Source organism: Loxodonta africana, chromosome 14, assembly GCF_030014295.1.
Source record: "Loxodonta africana isolate mLoxAfr1 chromosome 14, mLoxAfr1.hap2, whole genome shotgun sequence".
NCBI classification, from domain to species: domain Eukaryota; kingdom Metazoa; phylum Chordata; class Mammalia; order Proboscidea; family Elephantidae; genus Loxodonta; species Loxodonta africana.
The window spans coordinates 87,980,107-87,995,707 of NC_087355.1; the positions used below are offsets into that span (position 1 = coordinate 87,980,107).

The window sequence follows — 15,601 nt, forward strand, 5'->3', positions numbered from 1 at the left end:
GGTCAGATAATTATTTTTTCCTATATGTTTGGTGCTTTTTCTGTCTTCTCTGAGAAATCTTTGCCTTTCCCAACTTTCCACATATATTCTCCTATGTTTCCTTCTAAAAGTTTTGGGTGTTTAGATTTTACACTTAGATGTATAACCTACCTAAAACTGACTTGTGTGTGAGGTAGAGGTCAAGGTTTATTTGTCACCATACATTTATCCAGTTGTTCCAGCATCATTTGTTGAAAAGGCTAATTTGACCATTGAATTGCTTTGGACCTTATTCAAAAATCAATTACCTGTGTGAGTGTGGGTTTATTTTTGGACTCTTTATTCTAATCCATTGATCTACTGGTCCTAGACAGTTTAATAGGAAAAAAGAGAGAGAGAAATAAAAGGCATAGACATTAGAAATAGAGAAGCAGGAAAACTGTCTTTAACTGCAGAAAACATGATTTTGCACACAGAAATTTCAAAGACATCTCCGAAAAGTTAGTAGAACTAATATGAAATGTTTCCATTTGGTCTAAGTTGTAAAATCTATTGGCATGCAACTGTTCATAATATTCCCTTTTTAACCATTTCATGTCTGTAGGCTCTAAAGTAATAGCCCCCTTTCATTCTTAATATTGATAATTTTTATTTATCTTTTCCTGGTATGTCTGCTGGGCAAGAGTATCAAAGTTATTTATTTGTTTTTTTAAGAGAAACAACTTTTGGCTTTGTTAATTTTATCAAATGTTTGCTTTTATTGAATTGATTTCTGCTTTTATCTTTAGTTTTTCCTTCTTTGTACTTGCTTTGAGTTTAATGTGCTCTTCTTTTTCTAGCCTCTCAAAATGGAAGCTTAGGTCATTGATTTAAAATCTTCTTTTCTAATTTAAGCAGTTCAAGCTACAAATTTCCCTCTGAGCACTGTTTCAACTGTGTGCAATTAATTTGATATCTCATGTTTTCATTAATCATTCAGTTCAAGATATTTTCCATTTTCTCTTGTGATTCTTCTTTGACCAGTGGGTTATATAGAACGATGTTGCTTAATTTACAAATATTTGGGGCTTTTTCTAGCTGTCTTATTGTTAGGTTTCCAATTTAATTCTGGTATAGTCATTTTAGCATACTCTGTGAGATTTCAATTATTTGTAATGTACTGAGACTTATTTTATGGCCCATTATAGAGTTTATCTTCATGAATGTCCCATGTGCAATACAAAGAATGTATATTCTGCAGTTGGGTATAGTGTTTCATAAATGTCAATTGGGTGAATGTGGCAGCTGGTGTTCAAAACTTCTATATCCTTACTGATTTTTTGTTTAGCTGTTCTATCGGTTACTGAGATGGGTGTTAACATCTCCAACTGTAGATTTATCTACTTTTCCCTTTAATTCTCTTGGTTTTTGCTTTGCATGTTCTGAAGCTCTGTGATCACGTGCAAGCACATTGAGGATTGGTTTGTGTTCTAGATGACTGACCATTTCATTGTTATGAAATAGGTTTCTTTATCTCCTCATTCAAGGTTTGAATTTCCTCTAGTTTCTGCCTGAATTTGGTCCCTCTTCAGTGAGTCCAAATATTTGATTTTTATGTTTTCTCTAGAGTTTATACTTGCTAACTATATGAGTTTTAGTCAGATATAAGCTATTGTACCAGTGCTAGAACTAGAAATCCCACCCATCATATTTTGTTACTAAGTTGTTTACAACAACTACTACCAATTCCCCAACTCCGACATTCGGGTAACACCCAATGTGTGCAAGGCCGTTACCAAGAATTTTACATGAGGCAATGTACCTCATCCTCAAAACAAATCTGTCAGTATTCTTTCCATTTTCTAAAAATACCATTGAGACTCAAAAGAGTTTAATTTGACCGAGGTCATACTGCTGTTAAGTATCAAATCTGGGATTCTTCTTACTCAAAATCTCATGTATTTTAGCTATAATATCTCTGATAATTTAACAAATTAATAATGATAAAATCGTACTAATTAATACATGCAGATTTTCCCCCACAATGTGGCTTTATGAAGCTCCTCCCCACATCTCTATCCCACCCCACCCCCACAGACAAATCTTCCTTGGTTATCAGATTTCTGCATACAACTCCTATCACCTAGGGAGTCTGCAGGGTCCTGGAAGGTCTGGGTTAGCTATCCCTCCCTGTGTGACCCCATGGTCCAGGCCACTTTCCCTCACCTTGTCCCTGACCACTGTAGCACAACTGCTTGTACCCTTCCACAGAGTATAGCTCCCCGAAGGCAGGGGCCATGCCACATATACCTGGTGGCTAGCAGTGAGGGGCTCAAGTGAACTGAATGCCAGGCAGCATCTTCATGCCGCATCTCAGAGAAAGATGGAAGCTAGCATCTATTAGGCTCCTACCACATGCCAGCCACTGTAATCAGTGCTTTAGAGACCTTAAATCTTACCACAATGCTATGTAGATATTTTTACCTAAAAAGCTTATTATTGGAGGCTTAGAGAAATTAAGAATCTTGCCTCAAACATGCCAGTAATAAGTTCAAACTCAGGTCAGCCTGACTCCGAAGGACCTGCTCTTCCAGAGATACCACGTTGTCTCCCAGCAAGAAGCCACGGAGAACGGGAAAGAACAAGACTGAGCAGGAGGTAGAGGCCACCCGAAAAGTCAGCGTGGCTTCCACAGGGAGCAACCACCACAGAAGGTCACAGGGCAAACAGCTCCCTTGCCTTGGTGCTTCCACAGGGAGCAACCACCACAGAAGGTCACAGGGCAGGCAGCTCCCCGGCCTTGGTGCTAAATGTCGCACTCAACATATTCACGGCTTGTCTCCTTCTGGGTACGCCACTTGGGAAAGGACGTTTGTAATAAATTTAGTGAAACCTAAATACAGTCAGCATGGAACGAGGCAACAAGGATTTGTTGGGGATCAGCAGAACTGTACTTGCATTAATACACTGTCACAAGCCATAAGCAATTAGTACATTTTCCATGTGCACTCATTCAGTCTTGACAAACACTCTCCGGCTGTATTACACGGCCTTCTAAATATCGCCTGTCTTAAGTAGTTTTTTTTTTTTTTTTTTTAAAGTAGTAATGACTTGAGGACCAGCCACCCAACAGAATTCTGACTTATAGGGAGGAATGCCATCTCCTTCCAAGGCTCTGTGATTGGGGAGCAGCGAGAAGTAAATACTGAGGCATTGCTGCAGGGAATTTATGGGGGCCCACGGCATCGGTGCCAAACTGAGTTAGGTGCTGAGGGCTGGAGGCCGCCAATGAGTAGCCAGCTTGTGCCAGACACTACGCTAGAAGCCAGATACCCTGTATCCTTCTCGGGACTTACCCCATCTTGGCTGATGGGAGTCCCTCAATAGGAACCCAATGCTTGGTGGGATTCCGTGAGTTGCTCAAGGTCTCATGGCCAGAAGTGATAGAGCTGGAATTCCACCCAGGTGGGTCTGATCCCAAAGCCAGACCTGCCAGGCCTACCATACCGACAGCTGTTTATAAAGGAAGGGTAAGTATGGCATCACCAAGACTGAACCTGAAGAGAAGCCTTTTCAAGGCTTGCTCCGTGCAAGCCTACAGCCAGCATCAGGCCAGGTGAAAGGTAAGCCAGGAAACCACTGCAGGAGAAGACTGGAGTCTGGTCACCGCTCAGCCACTGAACCAAGTGGGAACCAGCAGACGTCTTTTCCTTTCTTGGTGTCGACTTCACCATCTGTGAAGTACGGGTTTGGCCCTGTCAACATTACTGCCCTGCTAATCTAATGCCTGGATGCACCTAGCATGTGCCTCGCAGGCAGACAGCAACCCAAAACTCACACCCTACCAAGAAGAGCCAAATAATAAGCAATTTGGTGCACGTCAGATGGTGACAAGTATGAAGATGTGAAGCAAGTTACAGCAGGAAAAGAATGGGCTAGAGCTCCTTTATGGCTCAGGCAAAGGCTCTCGGCTAACAGCATCTGAGAAGAAAAACGGAAAGGAAGATGAGGCACCCTCCATTCGTCTATGGGGGAAATCCTAAGTGGGACCCTGTTGATGAGTTCCAGGAACAATCTGAAGGCCAGTCGGGGGCAGGGGGTGTGGGTGGGTTGTGGGGAGCAGAAGGAGATAAGCTCCAAGAGGCAGCCAGCAGCTGGACAGCACTTGCGTGTAAGATGCAGTAAGGACTTTAGCCTTTGCTCCCAAAGAGATGGAAAGCTCTTAAGGTTTTCAGCGAAGACATGATCTGAATTACTTTTTTAAAAGAACGCTCCGGCAGCAACGTTGAAAATGGATGGTATGGGACCAGACTAGTGAGGAGGCGGCCAGACAGAGGAACGCAACTGTCCAGGGGAAGCAGGGTGGTGATTTGTCCAGGGGCGGCAGTGGGGTGGAAATGCAGACTCTGCAGATATTCTGAAGTAAGAACCATCAGAGTTGACCGATGGGCTGGACGCTGGGTGAGAAGGAAAAGGGGAGTGAAGGATGTTTTCGAGCTATTTGGCTGCAGAAACTAGAAGAAAGGAGCTGCTATTCTCGTGGACCAGCGTGGTGGGGAAACCCGGGACGGGGCTTTGGGACACGCTAAGTGAGATTCATCAGGGCAGCTGAGTGGAGACAGTTGGACACATGAGTCGAGGGAACAAGTGAGGGCTGAACAGATGGGGTTCATACAGAGATGCTACGCAGAGAGCTGAGGTGGGGCCTGGCATTTGGAAAGAGCGCTGTAAGTTCTGGCTTCATTATTATCACTAAGTCAACATTCAACCCTGAGAAAGGAAAATAAGGTGCTTGGAACAAATGAATTAACAAATAGAGCCAATAACAAGGAAACAAAATTCTGTCCCCTATTTAAAAACCATTACTGGATCCAGAAGAGGCAAATCCATAGAGACAGGAAGCAGATGCGTATGGTGGCCAGGGGCTGGGGGAAAAGGAGAATGGGAGTGACTGCTTAATGGGTATGGGGTTTCCTTTTGGGGTAATGAAAATTTTCTAGGACTAGATAGCGGTGATGGTTACACAACATTATGAATGTACTGAATGCCCCGGAATTGCACATTGTAAAATAGTTAAACTGGTAAATTTTATGTGTATTTTACCAAGATTTAAAAAATAAAACTAAGCCACCATTGGCCCCAATCACCAAGATACAGGTGACACTTTGACACAGCTACTCACTGGCCTTGCCCGATCAGACTCCCGCTGCCCACCGGACTCAGCACTCACCGCTGCTTCTGGAACAGCATTCCGCCCCCACATCCCCAGACTGTGGGCCCACTGAGACGCAGGACAGACCTGTGGTGGGGTAAGGCTCAAGTCCACCTCATAAAATTCCTGACTCAGCGCCGAGTGATCCATAAGAGCCCATCAGCTTTAAACCTGGACAGTTCTGTCTTTGACCTCCTTAGTCCTGGTGTCCTCCCTAACACAGTATATCTTCCTGAGTCCCCACCAGCAGCCCCAGTTTCCTAGCGTGGAAGGAGACACAGCATATCCACTTCCACTGGTCACTGCCTCACTGACATGCACGCAGCCACTGCGTCTGTTAACACGGATTTCACTTACTCAAATGGTTGAGATCCAACTATGGTTTCACCCGAGAGATGTACAAGAATCAGAAAGACTTAATTCACAATGTGGATACTTTCTTGTTAACGAGGTTTGAGGGAGTACCCATTTTGGGGAGCTGTAAGTATGCCTGAAAAAAGAGTGGGAGGACTTTCCAGTACACTGAGTGCTTCCTATATTATGTGATTTAAAAAATAATAATAATGAAGTACATAATTATTATCCACTTTTTACAGGTAAGGGAAATTCAGCACAGAACTATTAAACTTTCCCAACAGTTAAAATGCCAGATATTTTTTCATTCAAAACCTGTGCTCTATTCATAGAATGTGTTTGATTTCTTCTTCCCTAATTTTCCCTTCCATGTTTTGAAGCAGGACACAATGTAAGCATGTATGTGCCTATGGAAGGTTAAGAACGGAGGTCCTCTGAACACTCTGATCAACAGATAGCTGCCCCTTTTGCTGTGGTGCCAATCCACACCACCAAGGCCTCATGGTAAAGGTCAGAGGAAATGAATATGGCTTTATTAGGCACCTCCTCACCAGGGCTCCTCTCAACCCTGGATAAGTGGATGCCTTGGCCATCAATGACCCCTTCAATGATCTCAACTACAGGGTCCTCATGGTCCAGTATGATTCTCCCCATGGCAAGCCGAAAGAGACCATCAAGGTTGCAAACAAGAAGTTTGTGATCAATGAGAATCCTATCTCCATCTTCCAGGAGCAAGGACCCACCAACCCCATCAGACTACCTTTGAGAAGTGTGAGACTCACCTGGAGGGTAGAAACAAAGGGGTCACCATCTCCTCCTTCCCCTTCTGCTGATGTCCCCATATATACAATGAGAAAGAACCACAGGAAGCATGAAAACTCCCTCAAGGATATTAGCAATGCCTAATCCACCACCTGCTTGCCACCCGAGTCCCCCAGTCAAGATTATCCATGACATTTATGGCAGATGGATGGCTCATGACCACAGTCCACATCAACACTGCTGCCCAGAAGACTACACATGGCCCCTTTGACAAACTGGCCTGATGGCCTTGCTCGGAACCTCATCTCTGCATCCACTTGCACTACCAATGCTGTAGGTGTGGAATCGAAGTGAATGAGAAGCACACTGGCGAGGCCTTCTGTGTCCCCACCCCAACAAGCAGGTACTGAAGTCTCCTAGGAAGGTATCCTGGGCTACACGGAGGCCCAGGTCTCCTGCAATGCTGACAGAGGCATCCAGTCTTCCGCCTTTGATGCTGGGCTGGCAATTGCCTTCAATGACTACTTTGTCAGGCTAACTTCCTGGTATGAATTTTGTTCAACTGCATAGTGGACCTCGTGGTCCATATGGCCTCCAAGGAGCAGAAGCCCTGGAAGCCCAGCCCTAACCACAACAGAAGAGGAAAATAAGCCCTCGGCCACTGGGATTTCATGACCCAACTCTACTCCCAGCAAACTGAGAATTTCCCATCTGCCATTTCTCCAGCTGCCACAAACTGGCCCCTCCCATAAAGCGCCTCCCAGGCATGACGGGTTCTCCCCATGTTCGGCACGGACTCGGCACTCGGCCTGGCACACTGCCCGACAGGGAAGACGCTCGACAAATGCTTACTGAATAAGTAAATGAAAGAAACACCTCCAGCACTGATGATATTAAGGGCTTTGAGAGGATTCCGGCTTCCTAGCCTCAGGGAGAACAAATCCCTATTATAAATGGAAATCTAGTCCTGCAGGTGTAATTTATTTTTTTAATGCACAGCTGCAAAGGAGAAAATTATCCCTAGTGTGCTAAATATGCGTTTCTAATTATACACACCTAAGACATAGTCACTCTAAAGACTAAGAATAGCTAAATAATATAATTTACAGATGAGCAATATTCTATGTCAGCTGAAAAAGTAAGCCAGAGGTAAGCGAAGATTGGTGAGCAGTCAGTAAGCCATCACAAGGGATTACTAGTATTAAAAGACGGAGAAAGACAGAGAATGAGGGCATAGAACTTCACACTCAAACGAGAGCCACAGTGCCACCATGGCATGTGGCTTCACTTTTGAGCCGAGCCCTCACCTGTGTGCATCCACCACCCCCCAGAAAGAAGGGAGGAGACTAGGAGTCCAAAGACCAGAGTTCAAACCCAGCCCCACCATCCACTTGTTTCATGACCTCGGCAAGCAACTCACTTCTCTGAGCTTCAGTCTCGTCATATGTGAAATGAGATGACGCAGGTATACCCACCTGCAGAGTGGATGCAAGGGTTAAAGGAGGTGGCAATGGCCTGGAGTTTAACACGCCACTTGGCGGGAGCCTTGCATCCTAACAGGGATGGGAAAGGGCCTTCCGTGAACTGAGACCACCCAGTGCAACCACAGGCAGTAAAGAGACAGGATCAGTTCTGTGCCTCAACCTGTTCCTTTTACCAGCAGTTGTTCTGAGTCAATGTTACTCCATTTAACTAATAAAAATAAAAGCAGCATCACCAAGACTACAATTTCAATTTAGTTAAAAGCAGTCCTGGTGGTGCAATGGTTAAGCGCTCAGCTGCTAACCGAAAGGCTGGTGGTGCGAACTCACCCAGCAACTCTATGGGAGAAAGACCTGGCGATCTGCTCCCATAAAGACTGTTGTTGTTGTTATGTTGTTAGGTGCTGTCAAGAAAGAACAAACACTGCCTGGTCCTGCACCATCCTCACAATTGTTGCTATGTTTGAGCCCATTGTTGCAGCCCCTGTGTCAATCCGTCTCATTGAGGGTCTTCCCCTTTTTTCATGAAGATTATAGCCTAGGAAACCTTATGGGGCAGCTCTACTCTGTCACACGGGTCACTGTGAGTTCAAATTGACTCGACAGCGCACAATAACGGCAACAACAATATCCTAATGGATTGGCTTTCTATATATCAACGTGGCTTCTCAAAAGTGGTGAAATTTTCACCAGAAGGAAAAGGAGTTGTGGGATTCTTTTTAAATAACACTGGGGGCTGTGGTAATGTGGTCATGGAGCTCACCACGGCATGGCAAGCCCAGCCTCCCCATTAAGGAGCACCTGGGTGAGAACCCATACTCTTGCTGGGCGGCCCCACAGAACTGAGCTGTCCTGCTCCTGTCAGGACCGCTAGGCTGTCCCCACCTTGTATGGGAACAGCTCCTGGGAAGTGGGGAGGGCTGAACTCCAGGACACAGGCTCTGGTCTAGACACTTGGCTTGTGTAAACCTGAGAAAGCTGTTGAATCTTCTGGGACTCAGTTTCCTCATCTGCAAGATGGGATGACAGCCCCTCTTTGGCGGGAAAAGGCGGGGGATCCAGTGTGGCTGCAGCTCGGGGAAACAGACTGGAAAGGCTGCCTGGGGCAGGCTGAGGAATTCTCCTGGCCTCTTCAGGCACAGAATCCTTTTCCCTCCTGTTCTCTTGCTGGCTCAGCCGAAACCACAGCCGTGCTCCCTGCCTCCAGCTTTCCTTCCAAGTCTGTAGGGGGTGCGTCAAACCAGCTGGAGGCCTGGCGGGCCCAGCAGGAGCTGGTGCTGTCCGCGGCCTCTGAAGGCCTTTCCGATGTTTCTCCTCCAGAAAACGGCTCTCGGGGCGCTCTCGGACAGCACGTCCACGTCAGCCAACGCACAGAGCCTGTGAGGCGTTGTGACCCCGTTCCACCTTTGACACCCCCGAAACGATCCAGGGATGAAGAAAGGACTCAGAGTCGTTCTTCAACGCCCCCTGCCCTGTTCTAGGCTGGAAACACTTGTATTTGAACCTTCACACTAAGGAACTAAACTAGAGCCTGGGTTCAGATCTTGACTCCACAAGTAAAAAGTTTGGGAAAATTCTTTTTTCCTCAAAATAAAAATGTGTGTACAAAAGCCTAGAGGGGGGTTCCTGACACACTGCAACACACTACCGTTGTTCCGTTGTTCCGGTGCGCAGAAACAGCTTCCAAGATGAGCCAAGCTCTCCTGTGGCTGGCTGAGTCTGTGTGGTGTCCTGAAGGAAGGTCCACAGGTCCCACGAGCAGCCAGCCCTCCCCGACGCGGGTCTCCCCAGTCCACCAGGCCACCAGGCCCCAGCCTTTCCCTGCACAGCCTGCGGGCAGAAACATGGCGCAGCTGCTAAATAAAGCTCCTCAGACGCCCCGCCGGGGAGCGTGCAGCCTGGGCTGTGTTCCTTCCCTGCTTCTGCCCTGCAGCCTCCCCACACTGTACACGCGCACACACAGACATACACGCGTGCAAGAGCACACACGTGCAGGTGTGCACACTATGTAGTATGCACGCATGCGCGCACACACACACGGATGCTCCTCAAGGGAGACCAGCTTTCAGAAATACACCAGCTGCTCAATAAACCCACCTCCGGGGCACAGGGCAGATCTGAAATAGCCATGTGCTAAAAATAGCCTCGGCTAGAATAAGCTTCGAGATGTGATGGGGTCACAAGTCGCTCTCGAGGCTCGGCTGGTGTCTGGGGAGCTGTGGGCACGGCTGCTGTGGGGCAAAGGCAGGTCACCGGTGCCCAGACATGAACACAGAGAAGGTAGAAGAAAATAAGCGGTTGCCTTGGGGTAAAGCAAAGAGATGACGAGACCCAGCCATGTGAGGAAATGAGGAAAGGCTGATGGGCTGTGCCCCGCTAAGAGCTGACAGACCCCGTCTGGGAGAGAAGCCACAGAGAGCAAGAGCCACAGTCACAGCGGGCTCGGCAGTGCTCACTGGGATGGCACCAGCATGGACTTGAGACATTAGAGGGCTCTGAGGCTGTCTGTTTCTCTCACTGCACACGAAGACCTTCACTCTCTGAGACATGAAGAAACTTCCCCAGGGTCACAGAGCTGTGAGGTGTAGGCTTGAAATTTGAGGTCTGCCGGGCAGCCCAATCTGGGCGCCCCTACTGCCCCCCAGCTTGTCTTTAGCAGAAAGCTGAATCACACCCCAACTGGGCTCCAACAGCGGTGGGGGCACACAACCACCATTCGTATCCCAGCTTAAGGTGCAGGCAGGGATGGGGATGGAATCCAGCTCCCTGGTGAGGTAATTACCCAGATGGCCAGGGGAGGAAAAGATAGGGGGATGTCCTAGCTGAGCCCCAGTGAAGACAGAAGTCAAGCCAGGAGGCAAAGGATGCCATCAAGGGCCAGGGCACATGCTGACCAGAGAGGGAACACCCGCCAACACTGTAAGCCCTGACAGAGCCCCAGACGATGCCACCACAGCAGCTATGGAAGCAGGCAGCACCTTCAAGGAGAACCCAGGCAAGCTAGGTGGGAAGCCACCAAAAGGGTGCCCCTGGAGATAGCTTTTCTGCAGTATCACCTGGTTTGCCGACCCCACCTCTGGGTCTAGCAGATGAGGCCCACCTCCCTGACTCCACAGGTTGCTACAAGGGCAGAAGCTGTCATACAAAGTGTGCAGTGGTTTGTCTCAGGGAGGAAGTGGAGGTGCCTACCCCATGCATCACTCACTCTGGAGGACACACCTCACTAGAAGCTCTGGAAAAATGGGCTTTGAGGCTCTGAGGACCCCATCTCTGAGCAGCTCTCAACAGGAAGGCTAGGAAGGTGAGACAACCGATGTTGCCATGTGCGTTTTGTAACAACCATGGGCTCATCTCAGCCTTACAGCTGAGATGATGTGATGCTAAGAGCTCCATGTGACAGATGGGCAAACCCTCGCTCAGAAAGGTGGCATCTACAGCTTGGGAGAGGCGGGGCAGGGCTTTCATATATGGAGCCCAGGATTCACGTGCTGGCTCTCTCACCCCAGCTCCAGGCTCTTTACACTGAGCCACACAGCCCTAGCACCTAGCATGCAAAGCACTCCCTGTGTGTGAGGCAGAAGACAGGCAGTGTTTCTCTTGGTTATAGAATGGTCTCATCACTTTATTTAACAGCTAGAAAGGCTTACGGAGCACCCAGCCCGACTTTCTCATTTTACACATATGGAAACCGAGGCCCAGGTTTGTTACTGGCTGCCATGGAGTTGGCTCCAACTCACGGCGACTTCATGTATAACAGTACAAATGTTGCCTGGTCCTGCGCCATCTTCGTGATTGTTGGCTTGAGCCCATCGTTGTTGGCTGTTATGTCACTCAACCTCATTGAGGGTTTCCCTAATTTTTGCTGGCCCTCGATTTTACCATCCACGATGTCCTTTTCTAGCAATTGTCGAAAGTAAGTGAGTCAAAGTCTTGCCAGCCTCACTTCTAAGTAGCATCCTGTTTGTATTTCTTCTAAGACTGATTTGTTCACTCTCCTGGCAGACCACAGTATATTCAATATTCCTCACCAACATCACAGTTCGGATGCATCAATTCATCTTCTGTCTCCCTTTTCCATTGTTCAGCTTTCACTGGAATATGAGGTGATTGAAAAGATGGTGGATTGGGTCAGGTGCACCTTAGTCATCAAAGTGACATCTTTGCTTTTTAACACTTTGAAAAGGTCTTTGGCAGCACATTTGCCCAATGCAATACGTCATTTGATTTCTTGACTGCTGCTTCTATGGAGGAGGACCAGATAGGCAAAGTAAATTCCTCAAGGTCACACAACCAACTAAAGACAAGACCAAAACTAAAACCCATAGCTCCAGACTGCTGGCCGAGTTTGTCCTACTGCACAAGGCGCCCAGGACTTCTGGCATATCATCTGACTCAAAAAAACAAATGCTCCCTGTTATGGATTGAATCGTGTCCCCAAAAATATGTGTTATAAATCCTATCTTCTAAACCAGTGGTTATAATACCATTTGGGAATGTGTTGCCTTTGTTATGTTAATGAGACAGGATTAGTGTGGGTATATCTTGAGTCAATCTCTTTTGAGATATAAAAGAGATTAAACAAGCAAGCTAGCAAGCAAACATGGAGGAAGACTGATGCCAAGCCAACATGGAGATCTCCAAGGAACCAAGAAAGAAGCTGAAGACACAAGGACATTCCGCCAGAGATAACAAAGAGAGAAAGCCTTCACCTAGAGCCAGTGCTCTGAATTCAGATATTTAGCCTCCTAAACTGTGAGAAAATAAATTTCTGTTATGTTAAAGCCACCCACTTGTGGTATATCTGTTATAGCTCCACTAGATATCTAAGATACTCCCTTTCTGGCCCAAATGAAAAATTGGTGAGCTCCAAATTAGCCTTGTATTTGCCTGAGGAAGTGGAGCTTTTAAAGGTTACTGGTGTTGTGACTGGGCTCCTGTTCTTCTAATAGGGGCCTCTGGTAGGCACAGGAAACTGATTGTCCACTCATGGGAAAAGATAGCCTGCAACGAAACCTGCCGCTCTCAGTTAAGCCTCTCATTAAGTGTGAAAATAAATGCTACAGTGCCTCCTTCAGAGATGACAAAATCATTGCTCCGACAACCAAGAACGTGGCTGTCGGGCAGACTGTTTCCTAATTATGTATTCTTCCCATTTGCTCCTAAGTCCTTCAAAAGTAACTCATGGCCAGTCTGGAGGAAAACCATCATGGCATCCCGACTCTCTCTCCAACTTCACACTCTTGGGTTTACTTGAGGCTGGAGATGAGTTCCTAAGCATTTGTGTCTACACAGTGCCAGTACTGTCTTAGGCATTTTCGAGGGTCTCCCGTTCAACCCTCAAACTAATTTTATTCCCATTGTACAGAATGGAAAACTTGTCCAACGTCAAGTACGAGTACCTCGCTGCTTAGTCCACTGCAAATCAGTGCCCAACACCATTGAGCAAACAGTGGAAGTTATGCGGTAAGGCCGCCTGCTTACACTGGTGAATGAAGCACGTGGAGATTTGCAGTGAAAGGCTCGTGGTTCAAATCCCATCCAGAGGTGCCTCAGAAGACAGGCCCAGAGATCTGCTTCTGGAAGGTCACAGCCCTGAACACCCAGTGGAGCAGCTCTACTCTGAACACACATGGGGTCGCCATGAGTCGAAACAGACTCCACAGCATCTGCGTGGACAGTGTACTCAGGTGTAAAAAGCCAAAAGCGTGAGGAGAAAGTGGGGTCAACGGGGCCTACTGGCCAAGTGTAGAGGGACACTGGGGATCTGAGTCAGCAACTGGGCCATCCGATCTAAGGTCACGCAGAGCTGGCTGGGGCCTGGGCAGCCGTAACCGTGGTTTCCACACCACCAGTCATGCCCCTTTCTGCTCAGGAGTGACTCCTCCAGAGTTTTGTGAATCATAAAAAATAATAGAGAGCTTCCTTTTTTTTTTTTTTCTCTTCAGAACATTGATTTGAAGCTTCCTTTAACATTTCTGCTGTGGCGAGTCTGGCGCGAAACTCTCCACTGGGGACTCTGACTGGAGCGCGATGGAGCGTAAGCTCTCCTGTCAGGGAATGAAGGCGGCACTAAATTCTGAGGGGAGGCCACTCTGCACCGAGCAATGCACTCACATCGTCTCACATAATTCTCATGACACATGCCCATTCCACAAAGGAGGACATCGAGTGCCCAGGATCACACACCTGTGAAAGGCACAGCCCTTCAGAGGTCAGGTGGGTCTGAGTGCAAGGCTCACGCTCTTCCCACTTTGTCCTGGAGTGGCCTGCCTGAGCAAGGCATCCAATCCCCACTCCCATCCCAGGGCTGGCCTCCACTGTGGGGAGACCACCAAGATGATCAACTGGCCTGCCTAAGCGAAGCACCCAATCCCAACTCCCATCCCAGGCCCAGCCTCCACTTTCGGCCATCCTCTGTCTCTCTGCCCACCAAGATGGTCACCTGGCCTGCCATCCTCTGCACCCCAGGCAAGCGGAGCTGGCCAAGTACCACACCCTTCTGTAACCATCTGGGTTCTCGGCTCCTTACTGTCTCCTCAGGGACTGTTCTAGCACATTCCACCTGGTGCACAATCAGGGCTCCACAATGTCTACGTGTGGAGGGGAGCCAGGGAGGGTGAGAAGGGGAAGCTGGGATCTCTCCAGGAGACATTAGACTGGAGGAGACGACCATGACCAGAGTAGGGAAGAAATGTGCCCCCCTGGGGGGACACAGACACAAGGTGGCCACACAGCCCAAAGCACACTGGGAGAAGGCATCTGTGTGCCCCCTCCTTCTGGGCACCTCAATGCTCCCATGTTCTGGAGCACGTCTCCACATTGACTGATTGGAAGTCATTAAGGCCAGCTGTGACAGCTATTTTTAGATTTTCAAATGTTGTTAAACTCAACTTCAGACACCAAGACTTGCAGCCACTGTACGCAAGGCGACAACAAGAAAGCCAGGCTCCTGGTAGAGACAGTTTCCTCAAGGGAATGGGTCGCAGGGACCACTAGATGTCAGCACGGAAGATGAACACTAATTGTCGCCCAGCCCCTCTCCCTTACACTAATTAGAAGTGTTGGAGGGGCAGTGGCCTTTAAAAGGGGAGTCACAGAGCAAACCCAGTTATGTGATCACATGGGGCCTACCACGATTGGACAGAAAGGCCTGCTCAAGGAGTGGAATCCAAAACCCCAAGGTGTTTCTGAAGCCCTGCCCTGTCAGTCCACCATTTTTCACAAGAGTTATTTCTGAACTCCCCTTCTTAAAATTCAGAAGTCATTAAAGGTTCTTGTTGTTAGCTGCTGTGGAATAAACCCCTGACTCACGATGACCCCACGCACAACAGGATCAGGCAGGTGTGATCCATAGAGTTTTCACTTGCTGATTTTCGGAAGTAGATTGCCAGGCTTTTCTTCCTAGTCTGCCTTAGTGTGGAAACTCCACTGAAACCTGTTCAGCTTCACAGCCACACCCAAGCCTCCACTGACAGACAGGTGGTGGCTGCACACGAAGTGCACTGGCTGGGAATTGAACACGGGTCTCAAACACAGAAGGCAAAATTCTACCACTGAATCGCCACTGCCTTTCATTAAAGGCTATAAATGTGTGTTTTCTTCTTCCAGCAAGCGTCTGCTTGGTCCCTCTCCCAACCCAGACCAGCCTGAAGCTCCCTAATGCAGGGGAGGAGTTGACGCTGGGGTGTGCACACACAGGCACCACTTAATATGCTCTGCTTCAGCTGTGAGTGAGGGGCCAGCTGCCTCCCAGCCCACTGCACCACACTGTGCAATGGGGTCACATTTTCTTGTCTTTAAGAACATAAAACAGCAAATTCTTGGAAAGGGGAAG

The 15,601-nt window shown here is 47.9% G+C and overlaps 1 protein-coding gene and 1 pseudogene across 5 annotated transcripts in view; one reads left to right on the forward strand and one right to left on the reverse strand.

The window, feature by feature from the left end:
• Positions 1-15,601, reverse strand: part of TRAPPC9 (trafficking protein particle complex subunit 9) — a 635,977-nt gene that overhangs the window by 256,268 nt on the left and 364,108 nt on the right. The gene's annotated exons all lie outside the window — the stretch shown is intronic.
• LOC135227677 (glyceraldehyde-3-phosphate dehydrogenase-like) lies at positions 5,849-6,570 on the forward strand (annotated as a pseudogene).